The sequence below is a fragment of the Elephas maximus genome, chromosome 13 (assembly GCF_024166365.1).
Source record: "Elephas maximus indicus isolate mEleMax1 chromosome 13, mEleMax1 primary haplotype, whole genome shotgun sequence".
NCBI lineage: Eukaryota > Metazoa > Chordata > Mammalia > Proboscidea > Elephantidae > Elephas > Elephas maximus.
Window position 1 is genome coordinate 95,477,237 of NC_064831.1, and position 19,370 is coordinate 95,496,606.

At 55.0% G+C, this 19,370-nt stretch overlaps 1 protein-coding gene across 7 annotated transcripts in view; it reads right to left on the reverse strand.

Moving 5' to 3' along the window:
- Positions 1-18,049, reverse strand: part of APBA2 (amyloid beta precursor protein binding family A member 2) — a 336,162-nt gene extending 318,113 nt beyond the window's left edge. For 6 of the 7 annotated variants that reach the window (XR_007519919.1, XM_049906021.1, XM_049906020.1 and 3 more), the window contains exon 1: positions 17,961-18,049. The gene's annotated coding sequence lies outside the window, so the exon portion shown is untranslated. Of the gene's footprint in view, positions 1-17,383; positions 17,470-17,960 lie in introns of those variants that run through there. The other variant, XM_049906013.1, reaches the window with a different exon arrangement.
- Between the last annotated feature and the right edge of the window lie 1,321 nt (positions 18,050-19,370).

Genomic DNA, 19,370 nt, shown 5'->3' on the forward strand with positions numbered 1-19,370 from the left:
ACTCAATGGCACCTAACAATAACATGAACCTCCAGCTCGAAGTGCTGTCAGCATCTGGGCCTTGCTCATCAGCCCTCCCTGCAGTGTCCTGCGAGGGAAATGCAGCCGAGCAAGGCCAGGATGCTGAGAGCATTTGGGGCTGGAGACCCATGTTATTGTTAGGTGCTCAGAGTAGAGCGTGGCACACACACACTGATAATCCTGGTGGGAGTACTGATGCAAATGCCTCTACAGGCAGTAACTCAAAATGGCAGCCAACAAAGGCTGAGTTGCATTTATGGCCACAGCTATACTTACTCAAGCAAACTGTGTGGTTCGTGAAGCCAAGGTGGTCACAGTGCCAATAGCCGCCAGACAAACAGTGTCCTCTGTGAGTCAGCGACACCACCCTGCCCTGGGCACTCATGGCCAGAGGAAGAGTGTAGGAGGAGAGGCCACAAGCCAGGTGCAAAAGGAGGAGAAGGAGGTCACAGGTCAAAGGGGCAGGGAAGGCATGCCAGAGGGAGAGGTGGGCAAAGGAGAGCAGGCACTCCTGGGGACTCTGGGAAGATGGGCAAGGTGCCCGTAGAGGCTTATTGGCAGTGATACCATAGAACACCCTCCCACAATTTGGGCTGCAAGGATGTAGGACTGACCCAAAGGCCTTGTTCATACACATGGTTTTCCTCTGCCGGCTCTTCTTAAAGTTATTTCCCACTATACTGAAACCATGTTAACATATTATGCTTAAACACTCAGGTTGTTTGTGCCTGGTTTTAAGTGTCTGGCTCCTTCTACCTACAGGAAGAAAACACATCTCATCTAGATAATGTATCCTTACCAATTAAATCTGCACAGATCTTAGCATTCTATTTGGATTTAAGTACTCTGATTTCATTTAGAAAATACAGTTTGTACCTAAATATTAATAAACATTTATTGGAATGGCAAAATTTCATTATCCCACAGTAAGTTAAATGTAATCTTGATTTTGATATTATTGTTCCAGCAGTAAAATAAGCCAGGAGTCAATTGAAAGTTCTACTTGAAAATTCCACTGCAATGTATCGCTTTCTTTTTTTAACTTTTTATTGAAATATAATACACATACAGAAAAACTCCATAGCACGAATGGAACGCATCCATGCACACCAGTACCCAGATCGAGGGATGGAACATTATCAGCCCCTCCAGAAGCCCTGCCTCCTCTAGTCACCATCTCTCAAGAACGACTTGACTTCCAACATCATGGAGTAGAGGTGCCTGTTGACCTTGATAGAAGTGGAATTATGAAGTGTGGGCTCCAGTGTCCAGGTTTTTTCACTCAACGTTATGTTGCAAGACTCATCTATATTGTTGCACATAGCTGCAGGCTGTTCATTCTCATTGCTGTATGTATAATATTCCAGGCGTGACTAAACCAACATTTACTGATTTATTCTCCTGCTGATAGACATCTGCATTGTTTGCAGTTTGACGATGACAATCATGGGACTGTGGACACTCTTGTGTGTGTCCTCTGTGGCTGTATTAGCGTCCTCTGGCTGATGTAACAAATTACCACAAACTGGGTGACAACTGAAACATATTCTCTCACAGTTTAGGGGGCCAAAAGTCCAAAGTCAATCTCATTGGACCAAAATCTGAGTGTGGGCAGGGCTGCACTCCCTCTAGAGGCTGTAGGGGAGTATCCTTTCCTTGTCTCTTCCAGCTCCTGGTGGCCAGCTGTCATCATAATTTCTGCCTTCACCTTCACATTGCCTTCTCCTCTAAAAAAAAAAAAAAAATCTCCTCTATACGTGTGAAATTCCCCCCTGTCTCTCTCTTCTAAGGACATTTGTGATGGTATTTAGGGCCCACTCAGGCAATCCAGGATAATCTCCTCTCCTAAGTGCCTTAACGGAAACCCTGGTGGCGTAGTGGTTGAGTGCTATGGCTGCAAACCAAAGGGTCGGCAGTTCGAATCCGCCAGACGCTCCTTGGAAACTCTATAGGGCGGTTCTACTCTGTCCTATAGGGTCACTATGAGTCAGAATCAACTCGACGGCAGTGGGTTTGGTTTGGTTAAGTGCCTTAACTTAATTACATCTGCAAACACTTAACTATATAAGGTAATATTCACAGGTTCCAGGGGTTAGCACATGGTATCTTTAAGGGCAACCATTCAGCCCATTCCAGTGGCCAGATGCACACATTTCACTCAGGTGTGTACCTCAGCATTGGGATGCTGGCCAAAGGGCCTGTGTGTATTCTGACTTTACTAGATACTTCCAAACAGCTTCCCAAGGCAGTTGTACAAATTTATACCCCAATCTGCAATGTGAGTTCCAGTTGCTCCACATTCTCACCAACACCTGATGTTTTCTGCTCTTTTGATTGAAGACACTCTGGTGGGTGTGAAAGGTTATCACCTTAAAGATTTATTTTGCGTCTCGCTGATGACTAATAGAATTAAGTGTCTATTCATATGTCTACTGAAGGCTTGTTTTCCTTTTCTGTGAACTGTCTGTTCAGATATTTTTTTTTCTCTTAGGCGGCTTGCCTTTCTCTTGTTGACTTTATGTGCATTATTTTAAAATAAGTAATTTATTAAAACATGTTCCATCTAGAAAAAGCTTTAGGCGTTGGGACCTGTGATGTAAGGTCCAACTGTCTCCATGTGACTAGTTGATATGGATTCTGGAAAATGAAATGCCATAATAGACTCCAGGCCTATCTTAGCTTGAGCAATTTTCAACAAGGAATATGCATGAGAGCTTGAGGGCCATGTCAGGAATCAGGCTGACTGGGACAAAAGTCAGTCACAAATTAATGGATTATGTCTCCATTTACTTCCTTGAAATTAAAATTAATTTCACCGAAAGGATACCCACTGAGACAGTATGCTCTGTATTTCTACAAATAACACGTGGCTTTTCGGGGACATTTCTGGCTCCGTATGCGCCTCCAGGAGTAGCCACTGCTGACCAAGCTGGCACAGGGACAGGACCTGTCCCCAAGACTACAGCGTGTGCTCCTTGCTGGGATTTCAAATGTGAGCACAAAGAGGCAGCACCGCCACCAACACGTGTGATGCCTTTGCAAACCCAGGACAGACTCTCACCCTCACAAATCTGTAAACTGTGTCAGCTCTCACTCGCCTGAATTTTTGTTGCAAGTTTTAAGAAAATGCCAAGCCTCTGTGTTCTGTAAATTATGCTTTCTTAATGTTTTTTTTTTTTTAATATATGAAAAGGAGCCCTGGTGGCACAATAGTTAAGCGCTTGACTACTAATAGAAAGGTTGGCGGTTTAAACCCACCAGCAGCTCCACAGGAGAAAAGGTCGGAAGTGTAATATTACGCGTTCAAGGAAAACCAGCAAGTGCACACGACCTCCTCTTCTGTCTGACGGGCCTCAGCTCCTCAGCCAGCACGCCGCGCCTCAGCACCAAACCACGCATGCGCCTCGCAGAGCCCCATCCAGCGCGCCGCGCCCCAGCACCAAACCACGCATGCGCCTCTCAGAGCCCCATCCAGCGCTCCGCGCCTCAGCACCACGCAGGCACTCCTCAGCTCGGCACAGAGCACGCCACGCCTCAGGACCACACCACACACACACTCCTCAGCTCTGCACCAAGCACAACGCGCCTCAGGACCACACCACACACACACTCCTCAGCTCTGCACCAAGCATAACGCGCCTCAGGACCACACCACACACACACACTCCTCAGCTCCGCACCGAGCACACCGCGCCTCAGGACCAAACTACGCATGCGCTTCTCAGCGCCCCATCAAGCACGCCGCGCCCCAGCACCACACACACAGTCCTCAGCTCCGCACCGAGCATGCCCTGCCTCAGCACCACGCAGGCACTCCTCAGCCCTGCAGCGAGCACGCCGCGCCTCAGGACCACACCACACACACACTCCTCAGCTCTGCACCAAGCACAACGCGCCTCAGGACCACACCACACACACAATCCTCAGCTCTGCACCAAGCACAACGCGCCTCAGGACCACACCACACACACACTCCTCAGCTCTGCAGCGAGCACGCCGCGCCTCAGGACCACACCACACACACACTCCTCAGCCCTGCAGCGAGCACGCCGCGCCTCAGGACCACACCACACACACACTCCTCAGCTCTGCACCAAGCACAACGCGCCTCAGGACCACACCACACACACAATCCTCAGCTCTGCACCAAGCACAACGCGCCTCAGGACCAAACTACGCATGCGCTTCTCAGCGCCCCATCAAGCACGCCGCGCTTCAGCACCACACCACACATACACATCCTCAGCTCCGCAACGAGCACAACGCGCCTCAGCACCACACCACACACACACATCCTCAGCTCCGCAACGAGCACAACGCGCCTCAGCACCACACCACACACACACATCCTCAGCTCCGCACCGAGCACGCCGCGCCTCAGCACCACACCACACACACACATCCTCAGCTCCACACCGAGCACAGTGTGCCTCAGGACCACACCACACACACACATCCTCAGCTCCGCACCGAGCACGCCGCGCCTCAGCACCACACCACACACACACTCCTCAGCACCGCACCGAGCACGCCGCGCCTCAGCACCACACCACACACACACATCCTCAGCTCCGCACCGAGCACGCCGCGCCTCAGCACCACACCACACACACACTCCTCAGCTCCGCACCGAGCACGCCGCGCCTCAGCACCACACCACACACACACATCCTCAGCTCCGCAGCGAGCACAACGCGCCTCAGCACCACACCACACACACACTCCTCAGCTCCGCACCGAGCACAGTGTGCCTCAGGACCACACCACACACACACATCCTCAGCTCCGCACCGAGCACGCCGCGCCTCAGCACCACACCACACACACACTCCTCAGCTCCGCACCGAGCACGCCGCGCCTCAGCACCACACCACACACACACTCCTCAGCTCCGCACCGAGCACAGTGTGCCTCAGGACCACACCACACACACACATCCTCAGCTCCGCACCGAGCACGCCGCGCCTCAGCACCACACCACACACACACTCCTCAGCTCCGCACCGAGCACGCCGCGCCTCAGCACCACACCACACACACACTCCTCAGCTCCGCACCGAGCACGCCGCGCCTCAGCACCACACCACACACACACTCCTCGGCTCCGCACCGAGCACGCCGCGCCTCAGCACCACACTACACACACACATACCCTCAGCTCCGCACGGAGCACGCCGCGCCTCAGCACCACACCACACACACACTCCTCAGCTCCGCACCGAGCACGCCGCGCCTCAGCACCACACCACACACACACTCCTCGGCTCCGCACCGAGCACGCCGCGCCTCAGCACCACACCACACACACACACACCCTCAGCTCCGCACGGAGCACGCCGCGCCTCAGCACCACACCACACACACACTCCTCAGCTCCGCACCGAGCACGCCGCGCCTCAGCACCACACCACACACACACACACCCTCAGCTCCGCACGGAGCACGCCGCGGCTCAGCACCACACCACACACACACTCCTCAGCTCCGCACCGAGCACAACGTGCCTCAGGACTACACCACACACACACTCCTCAGCTCCGCACCGAGCACAGTGTGCCTCAGGACCACACCACACACACACTCCTCAACACCGCACCAAGCACGCCGCACCTCAGCACCACATTACACACGCACACACTCCTCAGCACCATGCGCACCACTCCTCACAACTACACCGTGCATTCCAGCTTTCTCAGCACCACGGACGCAGTGGCACAGCGCACGCCGCTCCTGGTGAACCTCAGTACCACACTGTTCATGCCAGCTTCCTCAGCACCGCACACGCCATGCCTCAGCACTGCACTGTGCATGCCAGCTTCCTCAGCACCGCACACGCCATGCCTCAGCACTGCACTGTGCATGCCAGCTTCCTCAGCACCGCACACGCCATGTCTCAGCACTGCACTGTGCAGGGCAGCTTCCTCAGCACCGCACACAGCCATGCCTCAGCACCGCACTGTGCATGCCAGCTTCTTCAGCACCCCACACGCCATGCCTCAGCACCACACTGTGCATGCCAGCTTCTTCAGCACCCCACACGCCATGCCTCAGCACTGCACTGTGCAGGGCAGCTTCCTCAGCACCGCACACGCCATGCCTCAGTACTGCACACGCCATGCCTCAGCACTGTACTGTGCAGGGCAGGTTCTTCAGCACCCCACACGCCATGCCTCAGCACTGCACTGTGCAGGGCAGCTTCCTCAGCACCGCACACGCCATGCCTCAGTACTGCACACGCCATGCTTCAGCACTGTACTGTGCAGGGCAGGTTCTTCAGCACCACACACGCCATGCCTCAGCACCGCACTGTGCATGCCAGCTTCCTCAGCACCACGGACGCAGTGGCACAGCGCACGCCGCTCCTGGTGAACCTCAGCACCACACTGTGCATGCCAGCTTCCTCAGCACCGCACACGCCATGCCTCAGCACTGCACTGTGCAGGGCAGCTTCCTCAGCACTGCACACAGCCATGCCTCAGCACTGCACTGTGCATGCCGCTTCTTCAGCACCCCACACGCCATGCCTCAGCACCACACTGTGCATGCCAGCTTCTTCAGCACCCCACACGCCATGCCTCAGCACTGCACTGGGCATGCCAGCTTCCTCAGCACTGCACACGCCATGCCTCAGTACTGCACACGCCATGCCTCAGCACTGTACTGGGCATGCCAGCTTCCTCAGCACCGCACACGCCATGCCTCAGCACTGCACTGTGCAGGGCAGGTTCTTCAGCACCACACACGCCATGCCTCAGCACCGCACTGTGCATGCCAGCTTCCCCAGCACCGCACACGCCATGCCTCAGCATTGCACTGTGCAGGGCAGCTTCCTCAGCACCGCACACGCCATGCCAGCTTCTTCAGCACCTCACACGCCGTGCCTCAGCACCGCACTGTGCATGCCAGCTTCCTCAGCACCGCACACGCCATGCCTCAGCACTGCACTGGGCATGCCAGCTTCTTCAGCACCCCACATGCCATGCCTCAGCACTGCACTGTGCAGGGCAGCTTCCTCAGCACCGCACACGCCATGCCTCAGCACCACACTGTGCATGTCAGCTTCCTCAGCACCGCACACGCCATGTCTCAGCACCGCACTGTGCATGCCAGCTTCCTCAGCACCGCACACGCCATGCCTCAGCACTGCACTGTGCAGGGCAGCTTCTTCAGCACCGCACACGCCATGCCTCAGCACTGCACAGCACACAGCACTCCTCCAGGCCTGGGCAGCCTCGTAGGCCTTGTGGGCAGAACAAAGGTCCACACACAAGAGATTCCCCGCCCCCCATCACATGAGCTGCAGTGCTCCTCCTTCAATCATGGTTTCTAATTAGTCCAACGATTGGGAGGGCTAGTCCAGTGATGAGCCCTAGAAGTAACACAGAAAGCACTGAAACCTGCTGCCACTGAGTGGGCCCCGATTCATGACACCCCGTATGTGTCAGAGCACAACTGTGCTCCACAGGTTTTCAATGGCATTTTCAGAAGTAGAGCCATCTCTGGATGGACCTCAAGCATTAGCTGTGTTCACGCACAGGTCCTGGCAGGTAGTGAAGAGGGCCCAGCCATGGGCCTCGGCCTTGTGGGAGGGAACAGGGACCCCTGCCCATGCCAGAGCAAGAAAAGGGCTGAGCGTATCTGCAGACAGGAGAGCGCTTATCTCCGAAACTGGGATTTCTGATGTGTCACATTATAGTGTAAGCAATGTCTGCTGGCCCTTTGGCCCCTGAGAATGAACAGCCACTGCTGCCCATCTGGGGCTGAAAGGGGGAAGAAAGGGCAGGAGCTGTGGGTGCCATGGGGTATCTGCGCTGCCCAGAGGTGTCGTCCAAATAAATCCTCAGCGCCCACCATCCTGCCAACGCCTCCAGAAACCAGCTTCCTGGAGGCAGGTGCCTTGGTTCCTTTGCCCTGTAGCTGCCACTCTGCACCCTCCTTTCCCATCCCCTCCGATGTCCTTCCAGGCAGCAAGGAGGCCGCAGGTCCTTTCCCGACAGACCAGGGCTCCATGTCAGGATGGGCTGCGTGCTGGGGCTGCAAAGGAGGCAGAATGGCCACATGGTGGACAGGGAGGCTGCACGCCGGCTGGCAGCCCCACCACCACCAGGATCTGTGGTCTCTCACAGGCACGTCTTGGCTCCACCGACAACTGGAAACAAGGCTTTTCTGTTCTCATGGTTCCGATTTTCAGAGAACATCAGCAGAACTTCAGAGGTTGTGAACAAATTAATACTGTGATCTATGGTTTGTCATGGATTTTGTCGTTCTTGTGAGAGAACAGTGGCAATTTAATCTAGAAAGCCTGTAAATCTCTGAAGGGTAAAATTAAACATCCATGCTAGCAAGTCTGGCACCACTGTGGGACAGTAAAGTGTGAGGCTCCCTGGAGGGTGCGGGGCCCAGTCCCAGGTCCTTGCAGGCCAGGCCGCCTGCCTCGCCCCTCACATTACCCGCTCCAGTTCTCCAGCTTGGCTGTGGAAACACGCTCCTGGAGCGTGCCTGCTCATCGGTGTGTGTGTGTGTGTGGTTACTGCCCACCTCCTGTGCTCCCCACCACAGCAACAACTCCCCAGAGCCACCGAGGGCAGCTCAAGCTGAGAGCTCCATCTCCAGCTCTGGCCTGCACAAACCACGTAATCCTGCCCACACCCGGCCCCACTGTGCCCAGGTGTCCCCCACTGTAGCCCCCACCCTGCTCCAGGCTAGCCCTGCTCCTAGAGGGTTCCTCTGGTCACCTCTGCAGGGCAAGCCCACCATCCTCCCAGGCTGGGGTCCAGAACCTGTCCCACCTGCCTTGGGGCACTCACAACTCCTGTATGTGCTCTCCCAGCCCCTTTGACCCACAGCCAAAGTTCTCCAGCAGCCCCCCTCATGCCCTCCTCCTGACCCCACCCAGCTCTAAACAGTGAATATCAAAGATGGTACACACCAGGCACTCAGAAAATATCTGCTGGAGTGTATGCATGGGTGAGTGGGTGGGTGAGTATGGGGATGTATGGGTGGCCGGTTGGATGGGTGTGTGAATGGGTGGGTGGGGTGGATGAATGGATTGGGTGGATGGGTGGATGAATGGATGAGTAGATAGATATGTAGGTGCATGGGTGAGTGGGTGCATGGGAGAGTGAGTGGGCAGATGGGTGGGTGGGTGGGTAGGTGGATAGGAGAAAGGAAAATGGCAAGAAGAATGGGAAGACAAGTGGGTATATGGATGGGTGGGTGGGTGGATAGAAGGAAGAAAGAAAAAATGGCAGGAAGAATGGGAAGATGAGTGAGTAGATGGTTGGGTGGGTGGGTGTATAGGTGGAGGATGGATGACTGGACGGGTAGATGGGAAGGAGGGAGAGAGGGAGGGGTGGGTAGATGGGTGGGTAGACAAATGAGTAGATAGGTGGACAAAAGCTCTCCCAGTAAAGGGGCTCATGGGTAACTAAAATGGAGGGCTCTCCACACGCATGCCCAGTGCTAGCATTGCAGAGTCCCAAAGGACTTGTGTATCAAAGGACTGACCACTGAAGGACAAGGAGTAAGGCTGTCATCTAAATGCCTGGCCCTCCTTCATTTTCATTATTAGATAACAATCCCACATGATGGATAAAAGAAGCAACCTGTACAGAGAGTTAAGGCAGGGTTCCCAAAGCAATGGGGGCCGGGGAGACTGCCAGATCCAGGGGGCATCCCCAGAGGGTCTCTCCAGGCAGCTCCCCACAGGAAGTAAATGCAAGTCGAGGTACCTCTGCCTCAGGCTGTATGACGTCAACAGCAGTAGTACCACTTATTACTGCTGATTATGCATAGACCAGCCTATGATCAGAAGAAAACCATCACTTAATAAAATGCAATTAATTTAGAAGCTGAAATCTGTTGAAGCCCAGTACCCACGGGAGAGACACAATCAGAAGTTCTTGGTCTGGAGGGGCTTCTGCTCCCAGAGTGTCCAACCCAAGAAACTGCAAAGAACCTAAGAACCAAAACCAGACTACTGTCCAACCTGTGATGCTCTACTGCACACCCCTCTCCAGCTGCCCGACCCCTGGCACCCCAAGGGAAGAGAAAGACCCCAGGCAACATCTTCATGGTATGTGTACACAAAGAAAGGCACATCTAGGAGGGGATGTAGGTCAGGAAAGCTGAGGCTTAGCCCAATGCCATCCCTGGAGAAACAGCCATCAACATGACCAACTTGGCCCTGCCTCGTGGACTCACAGTCTAGCAGTCAGGCCAGGTGGGGCAGCACTAGAGCCTACGGCCAGAATCCATCCATCCATCAATCAGCCACCTGCTTTCACTAAGAGCAGCCTGAATGGCTAGAGAGGCCAAAAGCTTGAGATAAGGTGGGGAGAAGACAGACACACACACCCTAACCCCAATGGCTGGCCCTGACCAAGCACTGTACCGTAACAAAGCGCTCATACACATTTTATCTCATTTCATCCTCCCAGCTACCTGGATGCTAGCGAGGAAGGAAGCACTGACAATGTGTGGCCTTCTTGCAATGAGTTGGTCAAACCCGGGGAAGTCCACTCTCAATTTGCCCAGTGAGTGGAGGCAGAGTTTGGTGTTGTAGGGCTTCTGGTCCTAACACAGGCCCAGTGCCACCCCATTCCACCCAGGACAGCTGTCACAGCTCTGGATAATACAGACAGATGTTAGAGCACATGGCTCACTTATGGCACCAGAAGACGGAGAAACATAAACTCTGCTTTATGTGAACAATACTCACACACCTGCCAGACCCAAGAAATCCATCATCCCTAAATGCAGCCATTTGCTAAATTAACAATTTTCCTATTTTTGAAACAATTTTTCCAAGACAATTTATAATCAAACCAACTTGGGGAAAATATAAACTATATATTTTTACTACATTAACAGTGTATACAATTCTGACAAATTTATATTTAGAACTGGCTTGCCAGGTAATCAATTCCTGGAATGTAAACCAGATTAAAAAAATGTATATATCCCACATGCAAATTCTAAATGCCAATATTGTTTACCTGTTCCCTGACAGCTTACTAATTAGTGTTTTTGCAGAGCCAAATACCTGAGCATTTCAGAGCTGGACCTCTCTTTGCAGAGTTGATTCTAGGGACAGAAAGTAAAAACGCTCTATTTTCCAAGGGCAAAAAGGAAAAAACCTTATGGACCTACCAATGATTTTTGGTGTTTTCCTGGACTGCAAGCCCCAAGCCTTTCCCCACCCCCGTGAAGAGCCCTAGGTCACCTGTGGTGTCTGCACTGTTGTGGCCACTCTCCAACCACCAGCCAGTGTCCCCATTCAGAGCTCATTCTATCCAGATGACTGGTCACCAGCCATCAGATTCTCTAAGCACGTGTTGAAAATGAACCCCTGCACCTGGATCAACAATCAATGTCCACGTAAGTAGCAGCCAAAAAATCAAACAACATACTGCATTGGGCAAATCTGCTGCAAAAGACTTCTTTTAAGCTTTAATAAGCAAGATGTCACCTTGATGACTAAGGTGCACCTGACCCAATTCATGGTATTTTCAGTCACCTCATATGCATGTGAAAGCTGGACATTGAAAAAGGAGGACAGAAGAAGAATTGATGCATTCAAATTGTGGTGTTGGAGGAGAATACTGAAACTACCGTGGACTGCTGGCAGAATGAACAAATCGGTCTTAGAAGAAATACAGCTAGAAGGCTCCTTAGAAGTGAAGATGGTGAGACTTTGGCTCACTTACTTTGAACATGTCATCAGGAAAAATCAATTGCTAGAAAAAGACATCATTTTGGGTAAAGAAGAGGGTCAGAGAAGGTGAGGGAGGCCCTCAGTAAGATGGACTGACACAATAACCTCAACAATGGACTCAAAACACAGCAACAATCATGAAGATCGCGCCAGACCAGGCAACATTTTGTTCTATCGTACATAAGGCAGCTATGAATCAGAGCCCACCGAAGGCAACTAACAACGATGTGTCATACGAGTGGCCTTAAGTCCTAATCCTGCCCACCCAATTTGAAAACCAATCCATGCAAAATGGGCCCCAGTGGGACACAGTGAGAAACCATGGGTATCCCAGCACGGCCACCCAACAGCAGTATGTTCTCAGGCAAGTCACCACTCCAGGTCCTCAGCCTCCTCACTCTGAAATTAAGACATCAAGACCTGCCTCTTGAGTTTGGCAGAAAAGTATTTAAAATAGTAAACACAGAGGAACAGAGCTTGACACAGAGAAGTACTCAACAGTGTGTGTTCTAATTCCAGTGGATTCTCCACCAAAAACCACCTTCAAATGTTCAAATGCTTCAGTTTTAGAAAACTTCCAAGATGAAATTATTTTTGCGGTTAGTATATGCAGGAAACCCAACCACATACTTTCACATACTTTTTTCTTCTTAATTTTGACCCTTCAAACACAAAATTACAGATGTAGCGCCTTAATGAGAACGGCACTTTGTAGCTTAGGAGACACCTACACTACACTCTTCCAACGCCCAGTTAAAACAGGAGAACCACGAGGTCTGAGGCCACACGGGCACCCACGAAGCCCTTACTGTCATAATGTTATCTCCCATCAGCATATCCCACACAAGTTTAGTACTGTGCCTTGTGTGTGCCTGAAAACAGCCGTGGGCAAGAGGTGCAATGTGTGTATTAGAGACACGGAAAAAGACTCCCAGGGCTGCTGATGTCCCCAAGGCCTCAGATATTAAAGGCAGAGCTACATACAAACCCAGATCCTGTTACTCCAAAGACCACACTCATTGCCTACCCATGCTTCCTTTCTCATAAAACCAGGCTGTCTGGCAAGGCCAGCACACAACCAGGGAGAGAAGCAGGCAGAAGGAAGGTTCAGGAAGGACAGTAAGGTTTCACACAAGTTTAGAGACACCCAGGTGAAGGAGGAAGGGGACCTGGGCAAGAGGGTGCCTCATTCCCAAGGCATCCGCATCCAAGGCCACTGTCGGGATAACACAGCACTGGCTCTGGAGGCAGGGACAGCCTGATGGCAAAGACCCAATCCAACCGGAAATCTAAAAAGGAGGAATCAGCATGCTCACCGTCCCAGCCATGTTCTCTTCTGGCCTGTATTAAGATGGGCTGTACAGTTCCACAGCCACGTCCGACTGTCCACTGAGCACGAGGACCCTAATGAAAACGAAGCTCGGACCAGAGCCGGATCTGGAGGAGTGGGGAGAGCAGGAGGGGGAGGCTGGCATGTGCTGAAAGGGCAAATGACGCTCCTGGGGTCGGGCTCATTCATTCATCCAACAAGCCGCACTGAGCGCCTCCTCCCGCTCCAGCTGCTGGGGGTACAGAAGTGGACAAAGTCCTTGCATTTCAGTGATGAGTGACAGACAATAACAAGTAAATAAATAACACACTAAATGTTAAGTACCAAGGAGAAACACAAAGGAGAGTTAACAAGAAAGGGGGAGGGATGCTGATTTATGTTGGTGGTCAGGGAGGTGACATAAAGAGAGAACTGAAATATGTGAAGAAGCAAGCTGTGTGGTCATCTCGAGGAGGCTCATGCCAGGGAGCGGGACCAGCAGGTGCAAAGGCTCTGAGGCAGGAGCCACCACCACCACCAGACGCCACCAAGATAATCCCAACTCATGGAGACCCCATTGTGCCAGAGTAGAACTGTGCTCCACAGGGTTTTCGTTGGCTCATTTTTCGAAAGGAGATCCCCAGGCCCTTCTTCCAAAATGCCTCTGGGTGGATTCGAACGGCCTATCTTTGGGTTAGTAGCCAAGCATGTTAACCCATTTGCATCACCCAGGGACTCTGAGGCAGGGGCACCCTTGGCAAATTTGAGGACCAGGACGTAAGTGGGAAAGAGCACACTCAGCTGAGACCATCAGAGATGGATGCGGCCCTGAGCAGAGACAGTAGGTGGAGCAGGGTGGAGCCAGCCTGGGAAGAGAGCCTATCTGCCTGGGGCCTGGGCAGCTCTGAGGGAGAGAGAGAACACAGAAGTGAAGGGGCAGCTTGAGAAAATCCGGCCAAGGAATACGGAGGAGCCACTGAGGGCTAGTGCAGGCTAAAGAGACCTGGGCCTGAAACAAGCCTGCGAGAGGTGGTGGCCACCAGGGAAACCCCCATGCAGACAGGAACCATAACTCACGTAGCAGCAACCCCCCATATACAGGGTTCTGAAGCAGACGCATGAGGGACAGCCTGCCTGTGTGACCTTGAGGTCCCTGGGCTCCCTCATTTGGGGTGAGAGGACAAGGGAGAGAGCAGGTCTGGCTGCAGGAAAGAGAGCAGAAGACGGCGCCCATGACAGCTGACACACCTGTACCAGCAGGCTACCCAGGAGAGGAGAGCTGGGCCCCACCCACGAGGTAGCAGATGGCTTGGGGAGGGGAAAGGAGACAGAGAACCCACACTGTGGGCACACTGGCCTAACTACCACCCCAGAGGACAAGCACCACCCCAGCTCCTGGCCAGGCACCCGGGATGGTTAGATGGTTAGTAAGCAACCATCTCAATGTGATCTATGTCAGATGCCTGCACAGAAGCCAGTGGCTACGTCCTTCCCTACCAGAGCCTACACGTCTCTATCACCTCAGCCACCCAGCACAGCCAGGACTACTGCTGCCCTTTACAGCTGAGGACCTGCAGGCAGTGTGGTGAGGACATACGTCCACAAGCAGTGAAGCCAGGGCTGCCACCCAAGCCCAAAGCTCTCTCCTGCTATCTCCATTTCTCTAAGGACTAGGTTGCAAGCCAGGGCATACTGGGTTTCTGCCACTTGTTCTGAAAGGCCCTGTGCCCACCTACCCCTACGCTTCTTTAACTCCTCCCCTCCCCCCCCCCGCCAGTAAAGGTTTCTCTAAGACTTCAGATGGTACCACCAGAGGCCTTCACCTGTTGCGTAGCCAGGGCAGGTATGCAGGAAAGAAGACAGGGACAAGCCCCAGGCAGGCAGGTGAGGACTGGAGGGGGCTCTGCTTCTAGGTTCTGCTCCCCCACTGCCCCCTCTCTGACAGGACTCACAGCTGCCCAAAAGACAGCCCAGACCGATGCCAACCTCACCATTAAATGTGGTTTTCCTCTGAGTTCCTCAGCTTTGTCTAGGAAAAACCAAGGTGTTTTAGCACTCCCTCTCAACTTCCAGGGGTGCGACTGGTGTCTTTCACAATTATCTTTTATTTTCACTTAGTATTTCTTAGTTCAAGGAGCCCTGGTGGCAAAGTGGTTAGGCACTTGGCTGCTAACCAAAAGGTTGGCAGTTGGAAACCACCAGCCGCTCCGTGGGAGAAAAATGCTGCAGTCTGTTTCCATAGATTACAGCCTTGGAAACCCTATGAGATAGTTCTACCCTGTTTTGTAGGGTCCCTATGAGTCAGAATCAACTAGATGGAAATGAGTTTGGTTTTTCGGCTTTTTTCTTTTCCTTAGCTGAGTTGAAAAATTGGATATTTATGCTCCCCCATTTCACAATCCACCCCCACCAACCATTCCTTTTCACAATCCACCCCCACCAACCATTCCTGTGAAACTAATATCTTATTTAAAAAGAGTTACAACTACTCAAGGGACAGTCACACAAACAAGGTGGCATGCCACCCATGGCCTGGGGTGCAAGGAAAGCCAGGAAGGTGCAGCAGTAAAAATGGACTGTCTTAAGCTCCTCCTCCTGCCCACCCCAACCCCACTCCTCAGGCTCACACACTCTCCCAGGCTTCTGATTCAGCCTGAGCATCTCCCAAGCCCAAGAAGCAGGTGCCTCGAAGCTGTTAAGGGTCGACTGTGGAGAAGGGGCGGGCCACATCCCCAACAAATGGCCAGAGGTCTGGAGAGATAGCTCGCACAGCAAAACTCTCGGGGTGCCCCACCATCACCCAGGCATGGCCAGCTCCAGAGAACACTTCAGGACCCTCCCACCAGTGCTGGGGGGGGGGGGCCTGGTGGGGGAGGGTTACCAGCACAGCAAGCCAAGAACCACGAGCTCAGACGTGTCCACTGCCCGAGCACCCCCCTGAGTGCCAGCAGGTTCCATGTCTGTGACTCCCATCGCCCCCACCCAGCAGACCCTCTGCTTGGTGGGCCCGTTCTGGCCCAGGCTGGGGATGGCAGCAACATGAGCAGGTGCCCAGGAGCAGAGGCACAGGGAGGGTGTCCTCCGGGTTCTGGGCCAGGAAACCCAGATGCTTGTGCCCTACATGGTGGCCACTGCTCACGACAGAAAAGAAGCCTCTGCTTCACCTAGAGGGAGGGACCACTAACCCAGAGGCCTGAGGAATGGCCACCTAGGCTCTGGGCACCTGCAAGGGGCACCTTGAGTGTGAGACTCAGGAAAAGTTGTCCTGCTTCAGCCCTCAAAGTGCCAGGCCATTATTTCTAAAACCATTGTCCTTTCTCTGAGTTACAAAAAAAAAAAAAAAAAAAAGTAAACAATACCCAGAAAGAGAGGGAAAGGGATGAAGAGGCCAAGGGCAGCTCAGCCCACAGATGACCTGCAGGCACATGGGTTTAGGTACTTCACTGTCCTCAAGTCCACTGCGAGCTGACACTACACTTAGCCACAGATTGGTGTCCAGGCCTGTCAGGTATATTAGAACAGATCTGAGAAAATTAAGTCTTCTTTTTGCAAGTGCACGCAAAGTGAAGACTGGCAGGCTCAGGCACCCGCCCTCAGGTGAGGTTCAGCAGGGCTAGCCCCTCCAGTAGCGCCCACCCGGGAAAGCGAAGTTCCCGTCCGAGCCGTGGCACAGGGAGGTTCCACCGCCCACGGTGCGTCCCCCACGCGGCGCAAAACTCCGCTTTGGGAGGCGGAGAGCTCAAGGTTCGCGTGGACCACCTCCAGCTGAATCTCGCATCAGGACCCACGCCAGGCTGTGCAAGCTGAGGTGAAGGGCCAGCCCAGGACCGGTCCGCGTCCGCGCTGCGCCCCCAGCCCCGCGCAGGTGGCCCAGGGGAAACGGGGCATGGAATTTCTAATTGAGTTTTTCCCTCTGGGTCTCATTATAAAGGAGAAGGGCGGGGGCGAATTTGGGAGCGTGGCTTCCTGGGAGGCAGGGAGCCGGAGCGACCCCAAACTCGGGAGTTGCCGCCCGGCGCGGGGATTTCTTGCCAGTGCCAAGTGGGGCCGCGGAAGGCACCAGCGGGCCGGGCAGCCCAGCAGCCCCGCGGGGGCCGAGCGGGTGAGCCCCCCGCTAGGGATGTGTGCGCCGCCGGCTGGCCCCACCGCGCCCCCTCGCCGTGTCCAGGGGTCTCCCGGGGAGGAGGGGTACCGTTCCAGACCCCGGCCCCAGCAGCACCCCGCTCGGGTCGCAGCATCCGCGCCCCTACACACACCCCCGCGCTCCGTCCCCGCGCCGGCCCGGGCGCCCCCAGGCTGCCGACGCCAGCGAGTCGGCGGGCCGGCTCCCCGCTTACCTGCTCGGCCGCGGGCTGCGCGGGTACGCGGCCGCCCCCGCCCCGCCGCTCCGTCCTGGAGGCCGGGCCGCCGCCGCCGCCGCGCCGCAGCTCTTTGTGAGCCGCGCTGGAGCCGCACAGCCGGACTGCTAATGAGCCCGGGAAGCTGAATAGCGGCGGGCGCGGCCGGGACGCGGCGTACGGCACGCAGGGCCGCCTCTGCCGGGCGCACGCGGCGCGGCGGGCGAGCGCGCAGGGGCCCCGGCCTCGGGGCGGCGACCCCCGCCCGACCCTCGCCCCCCGGCCAGGACCTGGAGCTCGGAGAGCGCTTCCCGGCGCGGCCGGGCAGCGGGGAAGGCAGGCAGAACAAAGATGCGTTCGTGCCGAGCGCTGCGCGGTGCCCCGCGCCCCCCAGCGCCCAGGAGGGGGACGTTCGGCCCCGGCGCCCGGCTATTTACAGGACCGGCGGGCCGGCGCACCTGCCACCCGGGTCCCTGCGGAGCAGCCTCGGGGCAGGGGCCCGAGCTCTGAAAGCCGCGGCGTCCCAACCGCCCCCGCCCAGGGGAACACGCCGATCCCCGGGCCCACCCGGACCTACTGGATCGGGAGCCGCAGAGGTCCGGTCCTCCGCAAGTAGAACAGGTGAAGCTGGGCTCGGTGGCCCGCAGCCTGCCCCGGGCGCCGCGCTGCCCCCTGGCGAGCTCGGGCGCGCGTGCAGCGCGGAGGGGCGAAGGCGACCGCGCCCTGCTTGGCCCTGAGCAGATGTGTGCGGGAACCTGGGCGACAAGCCCTCGGGGACCGCGGGCTCGGAAAGCCCCATCTGACAGGGGAAGCTCTCCCATCGTGGGGCAGATTCCAGGCCTTCTCACCCTGACCCTGGAGGCCACCTCTGTCCTCTCCGACCCAAGGTCTTACCCCCCGCCGTTTGTCTCCTGCTTTCCTGAAGGGAGAGGACCCCAACCTCCATTCCGAGTACTCCATGTGCCTTCTGGGGTCGGGAGGGGCCTCGCACCTACACATGTCCCAAGGAGAGTCAGTCACCCGCCCCACAGTGCACTGCTCCTCCGGTCATCCCCTTGCAAGCTAGTGCTGGAGATGTAGTTGGTGTCACTGTTGACCTTTGACCTCTCTGCCGTCCCAGTCAGCCTGACTCGGTTATGGTCATCTGTGGGTTCCACCTGAGAAAGTGCATGGGGGCCTTGTCTGGCCAGAGCTGGGGCTTAGTGCCTCCCTCCCCCAAATCCACGTCGATTGTCTTTTGTTTTCTTTTTTCGGCTGGATTAGGGTGAAGTTGTGGTGCTGGAGGGAAACCCTGGTGGCATAGTGGTTAAGTGCTAGGGCTGCTAACCAAAGGGTCGGCAGCTCGAATTTGCCAGGTGCTCCTTGGAAACTCCACGGGGCAGTTCTACTCAGTCCTATAGGGTCGCTATGAGTCGGAATTGACTCGGACGGCACTGGGTTTGGTCTGGTGGTGCCTGCCGGAAGGGCCTGGAGAGGAGGAGTGACGCAGAAGAAAGAGGAAGCCTTCCCTGCTGTCCTGAGGGCAGGCTGAGACCCTAAGGAGGGAGGCTGGGCAAGCCGAATGCTGAGCTGGGTTAGCAACAGCCTCAGTGTGGACTTAGCTGCCCTAGGTGGCTATCCCTCTGTCTCCCTCTCCTTACCTGCTCCCTCCTCCCCAATACTCACTCTAACCCAGAGGGCCAGGCCACCACCTGGGGGCTGGTCCTGGTAGAACAGCTTTCTAGCAAGGTGCCCCAGCAAGGGCAGCAAAGGCAGATCCCAGAGCAGACCCAGGGCAGGCTCCTGACACCCCCACCTCACCCCCATGAGGCGAGCATGTCTTCGTGGGTACCAACATTCTGACCACCCAGTCAGCAAAAAACTCTGCTTCATCTAGCCTTCTGTGGTCTCAAGCTTTTCTCATGTCCATGACTGGAGAACAGCAATTGGGAAGAAATTATTCCATAAGCTTAAAAGTTAAGCATGGGCTCCAAATGTGTTCATCTTC